Raw genomic sequence first — 14,113 nt, forward strand, 5'->3', positions numbered from 1 at the left:
TAATCGCGTTTTGCAAGCCAGCTTTCCATCCAAATAGCCAGCTGAAGATGATCACTTCTTTAATTCATTTGCTTTGTGCCAAAGAAGAAGAATTAGGTTCATGGCTTGGTGGATGAAGTTTGTTTTAGTTTTCATGTTTCTCTGCATAGCAACATCAAAAGGTTTATTTAATTCCTTAAACTCTTCCTAATAGTGTCAAATAGCATCAGACAGTCTGACAGTTATAAATAGCCATGTCTGTAAAAGAACCATGGTATTGCATGCATATAGCTAAGTCAGATTCAAAGCAGTATTTTGCATGAAGCATACCATAAATATACAGTCATCTCTGTAATTACAGAACATTTTCCAACACATTGCCTACTTGATGCTACAATTGCCAGCATCTTTAAACTGTTGCTACTGCTGCTTACAGATTAAAATACGTATGTGATCAGTGGCTAGAACATATTTATATATTCCATTTTGTATCACACTGAAGCAATGCTGGGGGTATGAAAAAAGAGCATGGTTTTCTGATCAACTTGAATCCTTTGGCTATTGATTTGTTTTAATGATAGCTTTGTTTTTATTCTTCTTTTAAGTTGAAGATGGGCAGAGGCAGCTCTTAACTGAATGCAATCTTGAAGAGTTCGGTTCAGACTGGAGAAGGCTGCGTGGAGACCTCATAGCAGCCTTCCAGTATCAGAAGAGACGCTGGTGAGGGACTATTTATTAGGGACTGTAGTGATAGGACAAGGGGTAACGGGTTGAAACTTAAACAGCAGAGGTTTAGATTGGATATAAGGAAGAAATTCTTTACTGTTAGGGTGGTGAGGTACTGGAATGAGTTGCCCAGAGAGGTAGTGAATGCTCCATCCTTGGCAGTGTTCAAGACCAGGTTGGACAGAGCCTTGGGTGATACGGTTTAGTGTGAGATGTCCCTGCCCATGGCAGGGGGGTTGCAAGTAGATGATCTTAAGGTCCTTTCCAACCCTAACTATTCTATGATAAATTTTAAATGTCTTGTATTCTACAAAGAAAATAAGAAGTTGACTGGAACTATGCAGTCAAGTAATAATTATATCTACTGAGTACTGGAAAACAAGCAATATAGTATCATGTCCATTACAGCAAATAGGGATCCAGACATTAGATCGCAAAGTTGAACTAAAATGATTAGATTTATATGGACTCTTTGTACCAGAAAGACTTCTCACATACATGGTGTTATAGATTTTCAGAAGTCCTTTTATAATGCACTGCTCCATCCATTTCTCTTTTCTCAAAAGTCAGAGACAATCCATTGGAAAAGCAGTAACATGTTCTAATAAAATTAAAGAAAAACAACAACAAAACAACCCAACAGTAAATGCTTGGTAATACGGAAACTGTTTGGGTTAAGAAATGTAAAGAAGCATGGAACAAGACACATGAACCATGGAGAGAGGATAGAAAGGCCTGGAAAGAAAAGTCATTGAATGCAATTGTAGGCTGTAAAACAGGCACAGAGATTATGCAGTGGTCAGAACAGAGCATCTGAATAGCTACTGAAAGGAAGCGGATTTATAAACAGGAGTTCAAGCAACAAAGAATGGCTCCAGTGCGGGAAACAATAGTAAATAGGAATGACTGGGCTTGTTCAGGGTTGTGGGAAACATTAAAAAGAGTCATAAAATGCTTAAGTCCTTTATATATTCAAACATTTCAAGAACAGTATTTTCAAACTTATAAAATTTTAAACCTTTTTCTTTCTTTCCTGGTAAATGGATAAAATGATTTCCTTTCATTCCTACCCATTACTCAGTCTCCCTTTTAGGCTAAACATCTGCATACTCTATGTACTTACTTAATCAGGAGAAGACACTTGCTCATAGTTTTCATAGCTTTTATCATAGTAGAACTGTCTTCCTAATATTAAGCATGTACACAAGTAGTATTTTAAGCAATTTACAAATTAAGAATTAACAAAACCACCATTAACATTTCATAAATATGTTTTATCCTTTCTAATACTTTTTTGAGCACTACTTTAAATAAAGGGGAGGTAAGCTAAATTTCCATAAAGACTTCCAAATTGCCATACACTAGATATACTCAGATGTTTAACTTGGAGTTACACTTACATCTTTCTTTAGGCAACTAAAATTGGCCTGATTTTCTTAGGCAAGACTCTACTAGTAGGTAGCATTTTTATTAGAACACTTGGGATAGCTGAGGAAAAAAAATCAGGCCCTCATGCTGTTCTTCAAGTCTTAAAAGCTTAAACATCAAGGTAAGTATCAGTTGCTCTTAGTTTAGTTATTTTAAATTAGCTGAACAATTAAAGAAAATTCTGTTCATATATGAGGAGCAGAGGGGGATGTTTGCCATGGAAAAGGTGGTAACGTATGAGCACTGTAAGACAAAGAGGAGACACACTGCAAAATTCCTTCTTGGACAGAACATGATATAAAATCAGTGATACAAACATGTCTTTGGTTAGCCAGTAACTTCTGGTATCAAGTAGAGTTATGCCTTTCAGTTCCCAAACAACTGCATGATGATCAACAGCAGAATTAAATATGAGTGATGCTTTGGTGAGGAGTGACTTTCAGGGAAGTGACTTTGGTTCTTATGATTCAGAATTTGAAGCCTCTATCCCAGAAGTTAAAAAGCAAGTCATACAGCCATGAGTGCTATGGCTACATTGTTATGTTAGTTATGTTTTGAATACAGATTCCCAGGAACTGAGATTGTTGGATATGCCTATGCTCTTATGGCTCTCATGCATGTTAGCCCACCAGGACTGCTTCCATAGAATCAGTGAATCATAGAATGGTTTCAGTTAGAAAGGACCTTCAAGATCATCTAGTTCCACCCTGCTCCCCCCACCATAGGCAGGGACACCTTCCACTAGACTAGGTTGCTCAAAGCCGCATCCAACCTGGCCTTGAAAACTTCCAGGGATGAGGCATCCACAACTCTGGGCAAACTGCTCCAGTGCCTCATCACCCGCATAGTGAAGAATTTATTCCAATACTTTTCATTTCAGCCCTCGAATGTCTGTGCAGTTTTGGCTTCGGTTTTTCCAGCACTCCACTTTGGGATCTAGATGGGATACACAGGGATCTAGACCAGTTTTGCGAAGAGAATTAACATGGGTTGTTGGCAAGGTATAGCACCACCTTGATCCAGCCTTGTGCCTTTTTGTATCATCTTGCCAGATTGTGTTGGTGGAGTGGTAAATGCAGCAGCGTGCTCTCTCTTGAGGTATTAACATTTCTGGATTCGTGGTATGATTTGACACAATCCAGATGCCAAATACATTATTTTTCCAGTGCTGTTGCCTCAAGGTGTATCAGGCTCCAGATTTTTAAGGTGTAGTAGGAAAGCTAAACTATGTTCTCTGTTGAGCCAAAATTTATAAAGTGGAGTTAGAAAAGCTGGGACAAACAAACTAGCAGGATTCAGGATTCAGAGCCAGATTTTCAGAACATCCCGATCTCGATTCTCACCGTTGCAACTGACAGATCCACATTGATTTTTTATTAAGGCACCGTGCTAGAGGTGCCCAACATCAAAAAGTTACTCAGCCACTAAATCCCTGCCTCAGTAAGAGCTGCACGAGGAGAATGAAGAGTCGGATAGTGGTTTACACACCTACTTTTTATTTTTCTTCTATTTGCACACCCCACTGAGGGTCACAAATAAAACCAAGCAGCAGCGCAGCACTGCTAGCGTTCCGCTTTCTACCACCGCAGCGTGTTGCTCCTGCCCTAACGCACTCCAGGCCACACGCTCGGATGCTGCCGCTCGGCGGACCCCGTCCCCCGCCGCTCTCACAGCCCTATGGCTGCAGGGGGAGCGTCCCCAGCGGGACCTGCGGCGGAGCCCGCCGAGCACTCCCGGGCCTGGCCGTGACTCACCCGACAGCGAATAGCGCGGAAACTCCCGCTGCCGCCGGGCTCCGCCGCCGGTGGCAGAGCGCATGTGCGGAGGCTCCTGCCTCCGCGCCGCTCCTGGCACCCTCCCTCTCCACCGCCCTCCTTCCACTCCCTCCCTCCTTTCCCTCCCTCCTTCCCTGCTTGCTGCCCGCCCGCCGCCGTCTCCCTCTCCGTGCCGGCCGGGTGCTGAAGTTGGGCGGATGGCAGCGGAGCCGCTCCGCTAGGGACGAGCCGCACCAGCCCTTCCCGGGACCGCTCCGCGCCAGCCGCACGCAGCCCGGCGGGGGTGGGTAAGGCGCTCCGCTTGCATTTGAGCTTGAACCGTGTTAAACGGCAACAACATGTCTGCGTTACACTGATGCACGGCGAGGGGGGGAGACGGGACGGGGACGTGGGTGACGGGGGAAACCCCACCAACCAAAGGGGCAAAGAAGGAAGAGGAAGAGGTGGGAGGGAGGGAGGCGAGAGGGAGGATAGATGGAGGGCGGTGGGGCGCAACAGAAAATGCATTTACTGGGGGGACCGGCGCGTGTCAGCGTGTGTATGCGTGTGTAACAACGGCGGCTGCGGCGCCGAGGCTGCAAGGTGGAGTGCGTGTGTCTGTGTGTGTGTCCCTGCCCGCGGTGCACAAAGGGGTGGGGAGAGGTGCCGCCGCACTCTGCCCGCGCCCTCCCCCGCCGTCTTCCCCCCTCTCCATCCTCCCCCGATGTGTGTCTGGGGTGCCACGACTCTCCCCGGGGAAGCTGCTCTGCCGGGGGAGCCGGGTGGGGAGGCGCCGGGCCGCCCCCGGGGAAGCCGGGGGCACGGGCTGGCGGTGTGACAGCCGCCAGCTTCTAGATGAGGCAGCGGTCCTGCTGCCTTTCCTCTTGACCTTCCGCTCCCTCTAACGTGAGTCTGTTTGGCAGTGTGTATGTGTGTGTGTGTAGGGGTTGTAATTAATTATCATTATTTTTGTTATTATTTTAATCCGAAGAGCCCGCGAAAGGTGAGGGTGAGCAAACGAGTCATTGCTCTAAGATTAAGAGTTGCTTTCCTATCCCTCCATGCCCACTGCCCCCACCGCGCCGGCGAGGGGAGGCAGCAGGGGCTATTCCCCCGTTACCCCTCCCGCCGGTACCGCGGGCACCGGCCGCACCGCCCTCGGCGGTACCCGGGCGGCACCCAGCCTCCCCCGCCCGCCGTACCCTGCGGCACCGCCATCCCTCTGCCTCCTCCCGTCCCTCCCCTGGAAATGTCGGCGGGATGCGGGCGGGGCGGCGAGAGGAGCAGGTGGCCGGGCGCGGCCGGCGGGGCCGGAGATGCTCCCGGTCCGGCCTCGGTGCCGAGGAGGGCGGGACAGCGCAGTGCTGGCGTGGCCCCGAACAGCGCAGGGCTTCCCGGCGCCCGGGGAAACACCCGGTGCCGCCGCGTGCCGGTGCTGCGGGGATGCTGTAGTGATGCCCGGCCCCGAAACCCTCGGCGTGCTGCGCTGCTCCTGCGATTCTTCACCTCTCCTTGGTATATGCAACCGCCAGCAGTTAAGAAAGCTGAGGCTGCCTAGCTTGCTCTGCTGTCAATCCTGTAATGCACAGTTCATAGCTACTTGATGATTTAGAAGGAAACCTTACCTGCACCATCAGGCTTAAAACTAGTGGGGGTAAAATTCAGGATTTTTGGTATTTGGTTTCTTCATTTCTGTATCTGGATTTTCACCAACGTGTGTCATAGGTTTGCAGCCAGATGCTTCTGCAAAATGGATGAAATCTCAAATACACTGCTAGGTAAATGTAAGTTATAGATCATCTGGCAATACTGTTACAGGTAACAGGTGATAAATAGCTTTCTACAAATGTAATATTCATGCATTGCAAACGTGGGGAGTTCTGTAGAAGTTAATTCCTTTTCGCATTGATGGATGCTAGTGTCATCATCCTTACGTAAATCACTAGGGAATTTTCCTGTGGCACAGGACATTTAGGCAAACAAATTATTTTATCTTTATGGAGAAACTGTTACACTGTTATCACTGTTATCAAATACATATATTTATTTGAGTTCACCATCAGAAGAAGCAAAGTCCTAATAAAAGATCCATGTGCCCCACCCCAGTATGTTTACGGCCCAAGACGCAAAGGCTGTGGTGCACACAAGCACATCCCTCCCTAAAATATGAGAGTATTAAACAATTAAATGCATTTCTCCATCAGGGCCTTAGATCTCTTTAAATAGCTGAAATAACATAAATTAATTAAAAGCATATGATAAAAAATATTGCTATAGTGAGTTGAACAGCTGTCCTGGCTTTGACTATAGTCAGTAGGAGATGCTTAAGGGAGGAAAATGTAAGAAATGCTATTGTTGTACAGCAATCTTCCTGGTATGTCCTTTCAAGTTCTAGCAAACCATAGTACAGGGATTTCTGAAACTGGGGTTGATCCCAACCCATCGTATTTAATAAGCCCTTGAATTTCTCTACTCCCTTTTTTTAAATCTGTTTATACTTTAGTCTCAGCCACATTCTGTGGCAATGAGTACCACAATTTAATTATGGCTTGTGTGAAAAAGTACTTCCGTTTGTTTGCTATGAACCTGCTGCTTGATAATTTCATTCAGTTCTCTTTAGCTTTCTGATGTGACAAGGAGTACATCCGGTGTCTGTGCAAGGTGCTAGGGGTGTCTTCTCTCACCAGAGCTGGTACAGTGCTGGCACTTCAGGTACCTTTGTTGTATCTGTCGGTGAGTTGAGAGGTCTGCTGGGAGGGGTGTAAAGCCATATTCAGCCCTCAGTCTTTATGTTGAAATATACAAATAAGAATAGTCATTATTTTTCTTGTTATGCAACATGGACCCTTGTGCACAAAGAATTGCCCTGAACCTGTGAACTCATTTCAAGAATGAGCTGTTGAAAATGAACTCCCTGCACTATTGATTTGAATCGAAATCTAACTGACAGCTTGGTGACAAGTTTCCTGTCCTAATTCAGTTTTTTATCTACTCTGAAAAGATGAAATGTTTTATTTTTAAAATGCAGTTCTTAATTTTTAGGAAGTATACTAAATACAAAATGCAAGTGATATGTCAAAAGGCATGTATCTATGAACTCTGTACATTTCAATTAGCATAACTTCTAATTGTTCTGTGTAACAGTCATCATAAGGATGTGCATACTGAACAACATGCACAGTTTCATAAGTTTAAATGCCCCATAAAACTGAACTGATTTGAAAGGAGCTGTGACAGAAGTTCTTCTCCCCAAGAGTACTACTGAGTTAGAATCATGCTTTAGAAGCACTAGTATTGATCAGACCAACATTGCAGTAAGCTTTGATCTCACCACCTCTACCCTCCTCCACTTTGAATTCCTCACAAGAATAATAGAAGAATGAGAGACCAGAGTACTACAAAAACACAGCCTGGACCCTAAGACCTAGAAGTTTTCACAGTCTGAAATCAACAACATGCACAACTTGGAGCAACACAATCCACAACAGAACATGGACAAGTGAAGAATGGTGGAAACCCATTTGAGTTGTGAAATCCATCACAAAAATAAGATACTCGGAACCTCAGATACAGTAATCCTCATCACCCAAGAGACTGAAAGAAGAAGAGACTGAGTGGTATAATTATGAAGACAGGATAGGCGGGATGTCAGCCAGTCTCAGACTTAAACCAGTCTCAGACTAAATGTGAGAATGATTTTCTGCTTATGAGTGGCATATATGTATATATATGCGTGTGTATATATATATGTGGCAAACGATATATATAGAGTATATAAACTTTCCTTCACAGAAAATACATTAGCTTGAATAAATTTTACAATCCTAGTATCTTTTAAATAGCACTTTCTTACTTGTATGAGTAAGAAATATGCCTCTAAATCTGAAACATATGGAGATTCTTATGAATACACTAGAAGTGTCCTGTGTGAAACAGTATTAGTTGTCACAGAGCTGTTCATCACAGTTCTATTATCTGCCTCCTGATCATGTCTCCATGATGTCAGGTAGGGATTTCTTTTGCACACGTACCAGGGTCTCAGCTTCAGCTTTTGAAATGAAAAATACATCTTCACCATACTTGCAGTGCTTATTCTGTGAATACAGAATGAGTTTTCTAAGAACATAAAATTAACATGATAATTGGCTTGAGTTAAAATTAGTTAAAAACTAAATCCTTCAAGAAATTTAGCATTTCTGTTGACCTATTCTTTGTTCTCAGTACTCTTAATAATAATGTAATCAAACTTCCTATACTGTTAAGTAAAAGCTTGTGCATAGGGTATGAAAACAAATGAACAGATTAAGTCATAATTAAGTTTTATCTATTAATTGTCATAGCCTAATGGCTATGATTCTGTGATTCTATGCTACTATACAGGCTGTAAGTGTGCTTGTATGAGTAGCTTTGCTGCTGACTCCTGAGGGGTTACTGCACCCTCCAAAGTAGCTCAGCTTGGCACCCCTGCAGTTCTTGGCTTCAGTTGGACTGAGATAGGCAGCTTCATGCACGTCTCACTCCAGTCCTCAGGCAAGGAGTGAATTAACCAATTCAGAGAGGTCTTTTCTGCAAAGACTTTGTCTCAATGCTAAGTTGGGTTTCTGTTCTCAAAAGGTTTCCCTTGGCACTTCTGCTGTCTCTAACATGCACAAAGGAAGCAGCCATGCAGGGGGACTGTGGCAGCAGCCTCCGGGAATATTCATAGCACACAAACAGATGAACTCAGGGTCTGTGCTGCTCCTGCCCAGCCACCGTGTAACCTGGGCCTTTGCTGAACATGGGTTCTACAAACCAGCTGAGGGTCTTGATCCCCCAGCATGCTTTATCTGCTTTGCACAGCTCCAGTGATACAAAATAGATGTAAACTCAATTTAAATGATGGGTGTGCTTTGAATAGTTTTTGATGTTCTGGTATATTAATAAATTTGGAGTTAAATTAAAAAAGAGAAAAAAGAAAAAAAGAATGGAATTGATTTAAGATTGATACTATCATATCTTCATATAATGTTGGAGTGATAGCTTTGTCTTTAAGTTCCTTGTTTATAAAATATGAATGACATATTTCATACAACAAAAATTCTCATACATTATTTACTTTGTCAGCAAATGGCAGCAATTTCTTAGAAATCAGTAAATTTCTAGACAGAATGCATGTGGAGAATACAGGTAGGGAAGTAGAATAGAAATAAAAGGTTAATAAAATCTGAAATCCTGGAGCCACACATAACATATTACCTAAAGACACTCAGACATCTTAAACACTACGTCTGTACTGCATAATCTTTCTCCATGGAAAAATAATATGTATATGTATAGCCTAGTTTCTTCAGTAAGAAAGGGAGTGAATTAGTGAGTGATGCATTAGCATAGCTATGCAGCTTCTGCTACCAAAGCCAGCTTGGTTGCTCTCTCCGGTGATGCCAGCTCTGTGCTTCCTGAAGTATGGAGAGAGATCACAAGCTGGACCACTCTATATAGCCCTGACTCTATACATACAAACCAGCAGAGAGTATACCAGAGTAATAATGCCTTTAAAGGGAGACTGCCACTCTGTCACAGCTCCCTTGTGTAAAAGTCAATTGATTATGTCACCTTGCTCTTTAATTTTAGTTAAGTGCCAGTCCAAGCAAGACTTGGTTTTATGCTGCTTTAGGAAGGCTGAGTAAGGTTTGGGCTGCTGCTGTGCCGTGTTATGTTTTGCTGTGTTGTGTTTTGCTGTGTTGTGGTATGATGTTAACAATGTTTTCATTTGTCAGCAATTCATGTCAGTTACAGTAAAATAATCCTATGAGATAAGGCAATTAAACCACAGGAATCATGGATGAAGGCTGTCATGGTATCCTTAGCACAGGAGTTTTATGCTTACTGTAGTTCAGACGGCTTTCAAATGAGAGAGCTCAAATCACTAGGCACCCCAAGAAGCAATGCGTTTGTGGCAAGGAGATGCAGGAGTTTCTGATATTTCTCACGGTACCACTGGCCAGCTAGTATGACCATATGCACACTGATCTCCCAAAAGCCTACATTAGAGAGAAGTCATCGGATAGTTTGGGCTAGAAGGGACCTTAAAGCTCATCGAATTCTACCCTCACCTCAGCATGGGCTGGGACACCTTCCACTACACCAGGTTGCTCAAACCTCCATCCAGCCTGGCCTTGAACACTTCCAGGGATGAAGCAGCCACAGCTTCTCTGCATAGCTTGTACCAGTGCCTCACCTATGTTAGAGTGAAAAAATGTATGGTAAATTTTCAATACCATTGTTATTGTTTGTTATTTAAGTAACGAGGGCAACCTTCTGAAGGAACTCCTTATCCAGTCTACCTTATTATGATAGCACTGCAGGCACCATGCACTCTTTGATATTCACATTGTACCAGACAGCAGTGTAGGTGGTGCTTTCTGAATGATTTGCATCACACAAAAGTCAAGAACAGCGAGTAATAACTTTCTGTACAAAGGCTTCACAGGTAGCCCTGTTTTAATGAACATAGGTGGAAAGTGTGGTCCTAATTACTCAGTGTCCCAAAGAGATACCTATATTTCTAAGTCTTACTATCTTCAGAAATTGCAAAGTCCTAAAATATTGATTGGATATTTCATAGCTTTCAAGATGGTTTGGGGAAGAAAGGAGTGAAATGTCTGGTTTTTATCATTCATATAGAATGGTTTGAGAATATATTCACAATTTATTTGGATGCTTAACTCTAAATAACTTTGTTGTAATGCATTTGTCTTATAATGGTCTGATAATCTAACTGATGCATCTTGATAACCTGGTAACTGGAGTCTACTTCCTAGCATTTTTTCAGTTACGTGCATTATGTGTGTCTAAGTATTTTCATAAACATTGACTCTCACAGTGTAAAAAAGCTCTGCATGATAATAATAGAGTCTCAGCTGTAAAGTAAGTATTGTGCTGACCAGAATAGTCAAGGATATTTTAAAATTCTATATATGATTATTTGATATGCAAAATCAAGTCACAGAGCTACCACAAAAAAAATGAAGTACTCATGTAGTGAGGATCTTGAAAAGGATAGAGGGAATACCTCTATGCAGTGAAGTAACTTCTTAAATTATAAAGTTATGAAAGTGTCAGCCTTGAGCTGATAGCTGGACATTGGACAGTGATTCAGTATACAATCATTTGCTGTACAGAAAACTGACTATATTGTATTTGTCCTGCACTCTCTCTGCAGAACCATCCCATATCAAGTATCTGTCTCAAAGCCTGTACTGCAAATTGCAATATAGGGTAGAGATACCTGACAGAGATTGGACACTTGAAAAATCTTGTTAAAGCATCACTGAACCCTATGCAAGAAAATTACCTTATTTTACTTCTACTATCTGTATGTCATCCGGTATCTGAAGGGGGCTTATAAGGATACTGAAGAGGGACTATTCGTTAGGGACTGTAGTGATAGGTCAAGGGGTAACGGGTTAAAACTTAAACAGGGGAAATTTAGGTTGGGTATAAGGAAGAAGTTCTTTACTGTTAGGGTGGTGAGGCACTGGAATGGGTTGCCCAGGGAAGCTGTGAATGCTCCATCCCTGGTGGTGTTCAAGGCCAGGTTGGACAGACCCTTGGGTGACATGGTTTAGTGAGAGGTGTCCCTGCCCATGGCAGGGGGGTTGGAACTAGATGATCTTAAGGTCCTTTCCAAACCTAACTATTCTATGATTCTATGATCTTGCAGCATAGACTACACAGAAACTGATAAATCCACTCCTGAAATTTTTCTATTTTTATATTAAATGGCTCCTGAGGGCATTTACTAGGGTGTTCCACACTCCTTCAACCATTGTCTTAGCTCTTATTAAACCTACTTCAATTGATCAATAACCCTTTTCATTTAAGGACATCACAGCTGTTGTTTCAATAGCAGTCAGTGAAAAATACAGAAATAGCATGGTTTTCACACGGCTGTCTCAAGATTTCCTCATAATTTGCCAAGGTAGCACAGCTCTATTTGGTATAGGGTTGCACTGAACACTTGGTTTACTTTGCCATGGCTCTCAGTTCTTGTTAAGAGTCCCAGGTTATGTCCCTGTAAAATAGTAAAAGACTGAGCTTTTGCATCAGCACTTGACTGTCTATGCACTAAAGAGTTAGAATGGTCTCAGACCCGGCTGGAAAGTTACTGCAGTCCAGGGACCAAGAAATGCTTGTATGAGGCTGACCTGTTATCCAGAGCAGGTCAGCCTAATTAAGTAAATATAACTAAATTGACCATTTGGCCTCAGAGCCAGAGAGCAAGCTGTGGAATTGTTTAGCCTTCCAGTACAAACACATCACTTCTCTTCAGGATATAGCCTTCAGGCTCTGTCTTTGGCCTGCATCCTTTCTCCTTAGGTGTATAATATTATATTCGAAGAAAATAAATCCATATTCACTGTGATTTACTTACCAATGGAACCTGGTCACCTTAAATCAGTGATTTGTCATTGTTAGCTTATATTGTTCCCTTGATATTCGCCTACTACAAAAAGTAGTATTATAATTTTTGATGGTTCCATTTCATTGACAGTAGAGGGGAAGTTTGTCAAGTTGTACAGAACATGTTCGTACAGGATCCAGTTAGAAACAGATCTACTTCATAACTATTCCCAATTTTTAGTTTCAGACCGAGATATATCAGGTTGTAATACATTTAATGTTTATAATTTTTATTGCATAATCATAATGTTGTGTACTAACAAGTCAACATATTTATATTGACAATATATCCACCAACTTTAGTAATCAAATTGCTAATATTCTGTAAAATATTAATGTAACCATCTCATACCGATCTCAAATAGATGTAGTTTTAAAACTTGTATTTAGCCTAACTCATATTGAGTGGCTTTGATTATAGTGAGTTCATTCAAGTCCTTAATGTGTTTATTACTGTTAATATTGTATCAAATCTGTGGGATGAGGTGGGTATGATTTATGTACAATATTGATTTCAGTTACACATAGCAGGAGAGAGAATTGTTCAAGTATATTCAGCAAGCAAGTGTAAAATTTAGGAAAGGGGAGTGGCTCATATTTGTATGTGCGTGATATAATAGAAAAATTAAATACCTTGTGTGACTTTGCTTCTGCTGAGCATTTTTCTTGTTCAGGCATATAATGCTGTGACAAATGCTGTGATGAGGTTTCATACAATGTGCCAAAGCAGGTGACATTTCAGGAATTTTTAGGAAAATAGAGGATCCAGAAAGTTCAAGAGTGAAAGAGGAGGTGACTGTCGTTCATGTTATTATCTTGAGAAGCTAGACAATTTGGTAAGCACTGAGAACAAATACAGAACACATTATGAAAAGACTGTTACTGGCTTTCCAGATTTTTGGGGTTTAGACCTGGTAAGTTAAGGTAGTTGTCCATCATGCCATCTTTCCTACAAGTTCAAGATGCAGATCAAAATTCTTGTTGATTTCAAGGGTCAAAATTTAATATTAAGAATTTTAAAATTTAATATTAAAAATTTTGTCTTGCTCTTCGCTTGACAGCTTCCCTTTTACCAAAGTAATGCTCATATATAAAACATGAGAGAGAGCTTAAGATTCAGAAAATCTCCAGATCTAAAATTCTCCAGGACAAAACCAGGAGCTGGCAGCTGGGTCACCAGTCAGTTTTTCTGATCATTCTTAGACATTCTGAAGATGACCAGAGCAAAACCCAACCAATGTAATTACACTGTTCCTGTGAACATGTAAGCAGAATATCAATATGAAAAGTATTAGTTATGACCGTGTTAGAAAAAAAATCCTCGGTAAGCAAAAGATTTCAAAAAGCATGAAGACATTGGATGGTTGAGCAATGTAGCCCTCCATTTTAACAATCAGGACAAGAAAATAGAAGCATATAGCAGGTAGCACAATATGTTCTGTATATATCCTGACATTCATCTTATCAGTTCTTTAAAACAATCTGGGATTTTTTGTGATCCATTAAACCATTACCTGTAGATCTGTCATCCTCATAAAATGAGGTAACTCCAATACAGTAAAGTCAGTCAAATAACATCTGTCCTAGCTTTACCAAATTAAGTATAAAAAAATTATGTGTGCACTTCTTTTGGCTCAGTTGCTAGTTTTTATGATAAAAGATCCTGTAAGATCACAGTTATATTATACATGAGAAAATATTTTTACAGGTAATAACAGAGATTGGACTAATAGGCCAACTCATACTTAATTCTAGTAATGAAAGTAGCATACCTTTTCTAACCA

General features: G+C 41.7%; 1 protein-coding gene across 2 annotated transcripts in view; it reads left to right on the plus strand.

Annotated features, from left to right (window-relative positions):
- Positions 1–4,058: 4,058 nt before the first annotated feature.
- The window catches only part of RGS17 (regulator of G protein signaling 17), a 73,926-nt gene continuing 63,871 nt past the window's right edge, over positions 4,059–14,113 (plus strand). Inside the window, exon 1 of one of the 2 annotated variants that reach the window (XM_005150074.3) lies at positions 4,059–4,195. The gene's annotated coding sequence lies outside the window, so the exon portion shown is untranslated. The remainder of the gene's footprint in view (positions 4,196–14,113) is intronic. The other variant, XM_031049807.2, reaches the window with a different exon arrangement.

Source organism: Melopsittacus undulatus, chromosome 3, assembly GCF_012275295.1.
Source record: "Melopsittacus undulatus isolate bMelUnd1 chromosome 3, bMelUnd1.mat.Z, whole genome shotgun sequence".
In the NCBI taxonomy this organism is placed as follows: Eukaryota; Metazoa; Chordata; class Aves; order Psittaciformes; family Psittaculidae; genus Melopsittacus; species Melopsittacus undulatus.